Source organism: Daktulosphaira vitifoliae, unplaced genomic scaffold, assembly GCF_025091365.1.
Source record: "Daktulosphaira vitifoliae isolate Bord-2020 unplaced genomic scaffold, ASM2509136v1 Scaffold_5, whole genome shotgun sequence".
NCBI classification, from domain to species: domain Eukaryota; kingdom Metazoa; phylum Arthropoda; class Insecta; order Hemiptera; family Phylloxeridae; genus Daktulosphaira; species Daktulosphaira vitifoliae.
Window position 1 is genome coordinate 21,882,644 of NW_026099576.1, and position 10,290 is coordinate 21,892,933.

General features: G+C 26.1%; 2 long non-coding RNA genes across 3 annotated transcripts in view; one reads left to right on the forward strand and one right to left on the reverse strand.

The window, feature by feature from the left end:
- The window catches only part of LOC126907980 (uncharacterized), a 13,429-nt gene extending 4,425 nt beyond the window's left edge, over window positions 1-9,004 (reverse strand). The window contains exons 1-2 of one of the 2 annotated variants that reach the window (XR_007704672.1): window positions 8,712-9,004; window positions 2,765-3,079 (exon numbers count right to left, since the gene is read on the reverse strand). This is a non-coding gene — a long non-coding RNA (uncharacterized LOC126907980). Of the gene's footprint in view, window positions 1-2,764; window positions 3,080-3,392; window positions 3,627-8,711 lie in introns of those variants that run through there. The other variant, XR_007704673.1, reaches the window with a different exon arrangement.
- On the forward strand, window positions 4,393-6,615 carry LOC126907978 (uncharacterized). Its single transcript, XR_007704669.1, has 2 exons — window positions 4,393-4,956; window positions 6,463-6,615. It is a non-coding gene; the product is annotated as an uncharacterized LOC126907978 (long non-coding RNA).
- Window positions 9,005-10,290: the final 1,286 nt, after the last annotated feature.

Genomic DNA, 10,290 nt, shown 5'->3' on the forward strand with positions numbered 1-10,290 from the left:
TAAAGTATATTACATTAGCTTTAATTTAAGATATATATAAAAGTGTCAGACCTTCCGGAACATTTTCAAAAATCAAGTTGAAAAAATTAATTTTTTGTGAAAAAGTTGTCATTTTAAATCCCCTCTTGTGGGCAGGTTAAGGGTTCAATTTATGAAAAAAATATACCAAATGAAAGGTAATAACATCATACATCTATATAAAAATTTTTAAAAAAGTTACGGCAGTTTTTAGTTAAAAAAATTGAAAAAATTTCGAAAATTAGCGATTTTTCAATTTGTAATTTTTTTGGAGGTTTCCCCCATTTACGGGGAACGAGGGAAATTTTTTNGCGATTTTTCAATTTGTAATTTTTTTGGAGGTTTCCCCCATTTACGGGGAACGAGGGAATTTTTTTCAATTTTTGAGGGTAATGTCTTCGACTAGATACGATTTGTGATCTTTTGACGTATCATTGAAAGAAATCGGTTCGGCGAGAGCTGAGAAAAAGTGGTAACAGACACAAAAAAAAAAAAAACACATCTTAGTAAAACCAATACCTTCTCAGCTTCGAATCGAAGCTAAAAAAATACACATCATAGTAAAATTAAATCGTAGAAAGAAATCGGTTCGTGAGAGCAGAAAAATAGTGATAACAGATACAAAAAAAAACACTCGATAGTTAAATTAATACCTTCTCAGCTTTGTATCGAAGCTAAAACTAACTAAAGATATAGTAACATAATTCTTGGATTTGTTTTATTTTTTTATAGTCAATACATATTAAAAATAGTATATTAGAGACAAGGTTATTTAACAATTAAATACAGTTAAAACGAAATTAACTTATTTTTTTCTTTTGACTTTTAAAGTAAATATTAGAAATTGTATTTTCGTCTACGTCATAAAAACCCAGATTTGTATACAGTTTTTCATCCATATCCTGAATACCTTTTCGTAAAAGTTCTTCTAAAAATTCAAAATATGAAAACGTTTTTTCAGTTTTATTTTTATTTTTTAAATAATTTTTATAATGGCGATCTTCGTTATCCAACGCAATATGGTCAATAAGTTTATAATTTTTGATTATCTTATTCAATTCACAATTTTTAGTAAAGTAGATATAGGCTCCATCATAAATCGTGTTTAAATATACATCTTTATTTACATTTTTTACTTGGCTTACCAATCTAATAAATTTTACTAATTCTTCTAAAATAAACGGATTGGTTTTGATATTTAACAAATTCTTTAGGATATTTATTGCATTGATAAATTTTTTTATAATTTGTTCGGATTCCTCAACACTTGATATCAATATCTCCACACAACGAGATGAATCTTTTTGTAAATTATATTTGATATGATCACATTCTCTAATTATTCGTTTTATGTGATCCATAATCCATGCAAAACTTATGGCGTACTCGTTGTTAATAAGCAATATTGTATCATATATTTTTTGATCAACATTATTTATATCGACGATGTTTAAATTATCACCTTCATCAATTAATAGATCGTATACTAACATATGAGGCATATCACTTTTGTTTGTATAGTCATGCACGAAGTTATTCGAAGGATTCCAGTTGGTCAATTTTAGAAATGAATTTAAAAATTTAATTGCATTCTCTTTGTCGCATTCATCTTGTCCATTCGTTGCGTTGACTACCAAGATAAATATAAAGATGTTATAAATCATTATAATTAAGTGATGTAATACGTAATTATTGAAAAATACAGTTATTACTTAAAAATACGTATAGCATGCAATTAAGTTTAATTAAAAAATATTATATTTTCTTCCAATTTCAAAATTAACAAGTTTATTATGTGATGGCGTACTACGTAATGTAAAATAAACACGTCACAAATGTTTTATGCGTGTTCAATTGTTATTAACAGTGTGTTTATTTCACTTATAATAAATTTACCTACCTTGAAATATAATATTTTTTCGATTTTATTGCGAAATAATCGTATTTATTTTATTAACTTAAAGAAGTAGATAAAAAAAAACGTTTAAACAAATTCAAAAATTCAAAGTAGCTTTTGTAAAGGTAAAATAAATTTAAATTTATATTTAATCTAAGTTAAATTCTTGTAAATTTTATAAAAATTGATGGAATTCTTACTACAACAAACCCTTGTATAGGTATTTTAAAATAAATAAATAAAAAATAAATTAAACACAAAAATAGTAAGTTTTTTAACTACGGTGGCCATTTGCAAGTAGTAGATAAATCGTCTGGACAAATTGCTTTTTTTAAATTTATAGTACGTAATATAAGCTTTAATTTACCATATATTTTAGGGATGCAGTGTTTCCGGAATGTTTTCATAACATAAGTTGAAAAATTTCTATTTGGAATCCCCCTGTGGGCAAATTAAGGATCAAAGTTTGAAAAAATACATAAGTTTTCAATATAAAAATAAATAATTTTGATTTTTTTATTATTCAATAAGTTATAGTAGTTTTAAGTACAAATATAACATCACGATAGTAGGTGATTTTTTATACAAATATGGCATTTGTCGTTCAAATTTGTCGGCCAATTGCACACAGAAGTCCCCCATTTACGGAGAACGAGGTAAATTTTTTCAGTTTTTTAGGGTATGTCTTGGACTAGATATGATTTGTGATCTTATGACGTATCGTTGAAAGAAATCGGTTTGGTGAAAGCTGAGAGAAGTTGGTAACAAATTTAAAAACAACACATTANGTGAAAGCTGAGAGAAGGTGGTAACAAATTTAAAAACAACACATTATAGTAAAATTAATACCTTCTCAGCTTTGTATTGAAGCTAAAAAAGGAAGCTTTGTCATTGTTAAACTTAGCAGGAATTCATTACGTTGAGACTTTTTGATTTATACTTTTTGAGTACTTCGTAGTTTTTGCATGGCGTTTTTAAACTTCTTTTAAGCTCACTTGATATTTTTCAAGAAAGGAGCCTTGTTTTATAAATTGCACCCTTTCGCTTCAAATATGAATACAACTTTATTGTCTCATGTATCTATGTCTGGCCATCAATGCGACATAATTATATAAGTGAGGTTAAATGGCCGTTCTTAAATATAGATTATATTTGTACAGGCACCTAAAAATGAGAAAAATTAGCTTCTTGAATGAACTTTCATGCACAATAGTAACTAAGTATTATATTTAATAGCGATATTGAATTTTGATTATTTTATATTTTACATGAAAAATATTTTAGACACAATGATGAAACAAGAATAAAAATTTTTGATAATTCAATAATACGTATTAAAAATTACATCTTAATTAAACAAAAACAATTAGGAGAGATGGGAGATTAAAGAATTTTTGTTAAGGATGAATGCCCCAAGAACTTCCCTATTTATGCCATTGACTATGGAACTCTCAAAGGATAATAAAAATAGTCTTACGCTGTAGAGCAATGAAATACTTTCTTCCTACAACCAAATCTTTATACTTCTCTGATTAATATTATTATTTAACCATTTTTACAATAAATTCAATTAAGTGATGATTATACTATTTGTGACCTACTTACATTTGTGTTAATATTATCACGGTTATTGATTTAAGTTTTAACAAGTAAAGTTTATACTTTTTATTATTACATTCTATTCACATTGTACCTGCTGTTAGTAATTTGTTCGTTCTAACAGGTAATAATACTGAAATCTAATTAACAGTCATATGAAATGAATATTTGCGTTAATTATATATAAGTGATGATACTATTAGTATCAATTTCAAAGACTAAATTTGATTATCTGATCGTTATATTAATAAGTTATTTTAAGTATTAGTAGTCTACACTCTTGTTTTTTAAAAAGTGAAGTTAAACAATTTATAGTTATTGTTTGTCAATTATTAATCAGTAGGAAAAATCTAACATTTGGAGTTTTTTTACTCAAACAATCGAACAATTGAAAAAAAATTGTTTTCATGTAACTATAAATCTAAATCTGTAATTTTATATTTTGGTACTTATCGCTTTAATTAATTCCACCGCGTGATTAGTTATATTCGTATTTATTTTATACACTATTCTGGGTAGTCATATTTGTTTAAAAATAAACCATTTAAACAATTTTTCTTTTCATAACCTACGTCAGCATAGACTATTGGGTAGACAATTACAAGTTAAATTTTCACAATTTAGTACTAATATTTAAAGGAAAAGATGCACACAGCACATAATTTTTATATATAAATTAATACTATGAGCTTATTTTAGAGTTTTTAAGTAAATAAGTACTTGCATGGTTTTTTTAGGGCGTTATGTCTTCTGCTCTTTTAATCAGGTTAAATGCGCGTTAAATAGTCACCTTATTATAGACACATAATAGTAACTCGACAATTTTTTACAAATAACCTTGCCATTTTACTATAAAAACGTGGATGTGTTTGTTAATTTACATATAAATTTAGTATCAATATACTCTTATACTTGTCGTTTATTATAATATAATAAATTGTATTATACAGAGTGTTCAGTAATAAAGACAACATGTCAGTTATTACGTACAATGAAAACAATAGAAACCCGTTTCCTTACTTACTGAACATTCTATATAGAAAAAGCATATTATGCTTCTTCTAATATCTGAAAAACAATTACATTAATGATTTCTTTGTACTAATCTTTAAAAATAATAAGATAACGCAAATCACTATTCTTTTTTAATAGTAATATCAAAGTCTTAAGACTATTCTCTACTAAAACAAATACACCGAACAATATCAAAATTGATCCTTTATAAACTTAAATTAAATTAAAGTTTATACCACAAATTTTGTGGTATTGACTTTCTTTTGTCTTTTTTAGTTGTTTTAGAGCTGCACTCTATGTTTTTTTCAAGTTAAAATGTAGAACATTCACTTTTAGCTCCGATTAAAAACTAAAAATTTATTAATTTTACTATGTGTTTCTTTTTTTTGGACTTACCTTCGTGGTGAAGATGGCTACCGTCTGCAAAAGTATGCTGTTTTTGTGTTACAATTTTTAATTCATTATTTTATATATTTTACTTTACATTGATAGGACTTTCTGAAAAATGTTTATATCTATACAATTTGTTTTTGTAAATATTTTATACAAGTCCCATCTATAAGTCACACTTTTTTTTAAATCAGACTAATTACCCTTATACAGAGATATCAAAACTTTAAATACAAGTAGAGAGAGTAGACCTTTTTCAACTTATCTTAGAAGATGTTCCAGAAATCCTGACACCTATATATATATATATATATATATTTTTTTTTAAAAATTTAATAAAAATAATTAAAAACTTATAAAATATAATTTATGTGGCGGTCGAATGTTCTAGAGAGTTCCGCCGCCGCCTCTAGAAGATTCCTCTGACTATTTAAGGGCAAGATCGTCGCTCCAATCAATCAATCGATCAGTCAATCACTTACGCACTCTGTCTTAAACGCGCTTCGTCTCTCGCTGTTATTTGTTAGTTCGTTGTAATATAGTATAGTTGTTATTAAATCATAAAAGTGTTTATTACTTCTATATATAATACACCTCGCTACATTTACTTTGTGATATGTTTGAGTGGGTTACGGGGATTGCCACGAACTGATTTTGTTTCTAAATTCACATATTTGGATATTATAACATATGTTACAGTACACTTTTGTAACACTATGATATAAAAAAAAAAGAACGAGAGGGTAGATAGGCTTCAATATCCGGTAATCTTTAGTATCAGATATTCGAAGTACCAAATATTCAGAGTACATAAGTGTCGGAGCATTATCAATTCGTTGCAAGAGTGTTTTCCCTGTTTATGTTCGTTGTGTGATCTTCTATGTCATAAATGCCACTTCGACGAACATGTTGGCAGATATTAAATTGTGTACACTCTACACTCCACTTTATATAACTATTTTTTATGCTCTGAACGCCATTAAACGTATCATTAAACGTCTATTACATTGTCTAGTATAGGCTCAATAACTGTTATCTTTGGTTTCTTTAATTTTCGACTGACTTTAACCTCTGTCATAAGCTCTAAGCACTTTCAATGGTCTGACCAGTACGATACGTAGGCTCTCAGGGAACAGTATGTTTCAGCAATCAAACTCAAAATTATATTAATAGAAACCGTCACTTTAGCAAAAAAAAAGTACTAAGTATCTTAAAGGTTACATATAGACTAACAACAACATTAACTTCAGTACTCAAGACCCTCGATAATTTACTATTTCCTCACTCAAATTCACATTTTCACTGTAGTTATCTACTAGATGTAACGAAATCTAATCATCATTTTGATAATTGGTCAAATCACAATCATCAGTTTGCGATCATATCATATACCCGCAAACAGTTTATTTACATAACTCTTATTGACAGGCGCTATTTAAAAAAAATTGTAATCTGTTTTAGTGTAGTATATTTAAACATACACATACATTTCTGTATATCGAAAATTATTTATATTTATTTGCTTATGTATTATATATTTTTAGTGGTACATATTATTGGATAACTAGCACGAGCGTCCATTGAATTCAAGAGGAGAGACACATCCTCTCTGAAAAATATGTGATCCTCCAGAATGAATCTTTAAAAAAAATTATGTATATATCGGTTTTATCAAAAATAAAACTAATATTATTATATGTTATGTTTTAAAATTTATAAATATATGATTAAATTTACATATGATTATTTTACATTACAGCAACTTTTTTTCTACTGAAATATAATTAAAAATAAATGTTTGATATCTAAATATAAAAGGTTCTGTATAGATTTTATCAAATGATCGCCGATGTGTACTAGTACTACCAAAACAAATATTTTGCTCCGTATAACCTTCATAAACGGCAAAAGCACCTCCTACAATTCAATTTGGACCAATTTGTTTGCATAATTTTTTAAAACATTTAACATTTTAAAGAAAATTTAGTATGTAATAATTATTAAATTAATTCAAAGATTTTTAACTCTCAAAATATTCTCTTATACCTGTTTTTAATTTAAATTTCTTATTTAAAGTAATTAAATGTATATAAAATACTAAATACATTACTGAAAAAAGTTTAATATTTTAAAGTAATAAAACGCATAACACTATTTTCAATGCGTATAGTTAAGAGCTATGTGTAAAATAACCTAAACATATTTTGTAAATATTGCTTTTGAGGAATTTAGTTTATCAAAGACTATAAAATCTTTTGGATGTTTTTCGAAACTATAGCCAACATTTAACAAAAAAATTCCTTAATTCTAACAATAAAAAAAGAATACATATTTTTAAATTCTGGATGGCTAATATGATAAAATTTTGTATATTTAGTAACTTAATATTAAAATATTTTTAAAACGATTGACTTATCCTTTGAATATTGAATAATTAAAGAAATAAAAATTGTAATGTGTTTAAATTAAAACAAGAATTTTTTAATTAAGTAATCTTATTATTCAATTATATCATAATTTAATTTAAATGATAAAAATATATAATAATGAACTATAATCCCTTTTTTTATTAAATAAAGTGGTTTTTTTAACAAATATTATATTATTGGTGTGTTTTTAAAATAATATAATTTTTCCATTGTCTTTGAAATAGAGTTTAATGGCATTTCAATGTTTCCTATAGTAAAAATAAAATATTGTTTTAAAATATATTTAAATTAAATTATATATTTAGAAAGGAAATAATAAATTTCTACCATTCGATAAGTTGTAAATATATATTCGTTAAAGATTTGTTAATTTTAAAGGAAATATCGATTTATATGGATCTGATATTGAATAGTATCGATCAACCTTTGAAATAATCTATGTACTTTATAACCGGTGTATTCATAAAAGTGCAAAGAAAGTGTAGATAAAAATAATATGATCTATTATCAAAATCCGATGACTTTATAAATGGTTACCTAAACGTCATCTACGATAAAACGTTTGTTAACTAAATGACAAATGTCTAGATATTTTATTAATCTATGAGATGTCCATCTTTTCCAAAATTCATTTTATCATATTTCATACACTTTTACATAACACATTATGATAAAACTACAAATGTCTTATGGTAGTATCGATAAATCGATATAAAAAATATAGCATGGTCTTTTTTGTATAATAACCAATTTTGTATACATATTCATGTCATAAAATTTGGATTAATGTGTCTATGATATTACACAAAATAAGTTGTCATAAATAATTATATTACTAATAATGCAAGATAAGAGATCGGATGTTTTCAATTTTTTTATTTTATAATTCTATTGTGAAGTTAAGTGCAAGTAAGTGGTTTACTTTCATGAAAAGACTGAATCATAACTTTGACGTTACATCAATACATGTTAATACAACATTGTCTAATTTCAAAAAGTTAAGTACAGTTGGGAACTAGCGTAGTGAAGTTGAGGCATTTTTTAAAACTATTATTGATTGTTATTTTACAATGATTAAAATCCATCTCGTAAAACATTTTGTGCGACGCGAAATACTCGGACGACCAATCGCCGAATGAAATCACGTCTCTAAAGGTTTCTTAAAATAAAATTAAAAAAAAAAAAACGTTTTTAATGGACTGTAATTTATTTACCGAGTTTAATATGTATTCTCTAATACAGTAACAACAATGGTTTATCTTAAATCTATTGTTAGTATTTATATTTAAATTAATATACTAAGATACAACAATATAAATTCTTAGCAATTAATATTTAGACAAGCAGAAAATGTATAGTCTGACCTTGCTTTCTGTACCCAAATGAAGATGGTGAATGTGTCAAGTAAAGCAGTTGAGCCCGATGCAATCAACAGAGTGAATTGAACACATAAAACCGTCAAAGAAAACAAAACCAACAAAATAACGCACTTGAGTCCGTGATACACAAAACCACTCTAGGCATGCCGATACGCGAATGACACCTTCGCGACCACCGCCACACACTACCCCAACAAGTAAACCAGTTGTGACAGGTCGCGCTCTTGTTGAAGAGAATAAAAAACCGGCGCTCACCCACCAAACTGTTTCGTCACGACCGAACATATTTCAATGCATAGTCGGTATCATTTCAAATAAGTATCTATTTGAAACAAGTTAAAAAAAAAAGTGTTTGATATTTACCAAAAATTACATGATTTTTGACTTGTGACAATAATTACTCATTGTGGCAGAGCTGTGCTATGGAAAAACAATGGGGTTTAATGATCTACGGCATCACACATTTGAGCGATGCCAAAAAAAAATATATGAATACATTTCGTATAAGATGTATTTTGTTTAAAAATATATTAAATAGAGTCACCAAATTAATGATTGCCCTAGAGCATAAATCCTGGTTACCACGGCACTATATAGAGAACAAGTCGTCATATGTTTTTTTTCAATCATGTATTACACAAAAAACCTTAAATTTGATTTAATTTAAATGATGTAGATGTTCTTTTGCTATGTAAATCATGTTAAAATCAGCCATTTTTACAAAAAAATATATAATTTTTGGTTTAATGCTCTATAATTTTATTTATTTTGATAAACCATGGTAAATATCAAGACTATTATAAGATTATAAGAAAATTATTTTTAAGGTAGCTTTAGAAAATTAAAGAGGAATCTATTTTCAGTTTTTTATTATTAATGAACAATGATCTAACTAAGACGCCCACGAGTCCATAAACAGTTTTATGTCATTACTTTTTAAAGTGTTAGCATTTATATATTTAAAGAAGGTGAGAAATGGAATAGTATATAGAGAATCACTATTTCAACCACAATTACATTTTCTATATAAAGTTAATAAATAATATGTACCACTTGTTCATTTTTTATCTTCTTTTAATTAATAGTAAAATTTAAATATATTTTATAAAGCTATATTAGGCTTGAAAACTTTCTTCATATTGTTGACAACAAAATAGAAAATCATTTAACATGAGTAGGCGTTATCTACGAGTAAAAATGTAAAAAATTTAATTTCAATAAATAAACAGTTTTTCTTTTAACACCTACAAAATAATAATAATAAAATATTTTTTACTCCATACCAGTATGTGTTAAAAAAAATTATAAATTTCTTACTATGTCATACTTTTTGTTCAATAAATAAAGATCTTTGTTACACTAAATTAAATTATTAAATGAAAAATACAATTTAGTTGTCATATGCGACGTTTACCTTTAAATTTAACAAAGATTTACTATTTGTACAGAATAATTGGTCATTGCTATGTATGTTGCAATATTTTATTTTACATGAAGACAATTTGTCTAATCCCTCATGTTTTCTTTACTTGATCTGAATTTAAATAAAAAGTACAAAAGATAG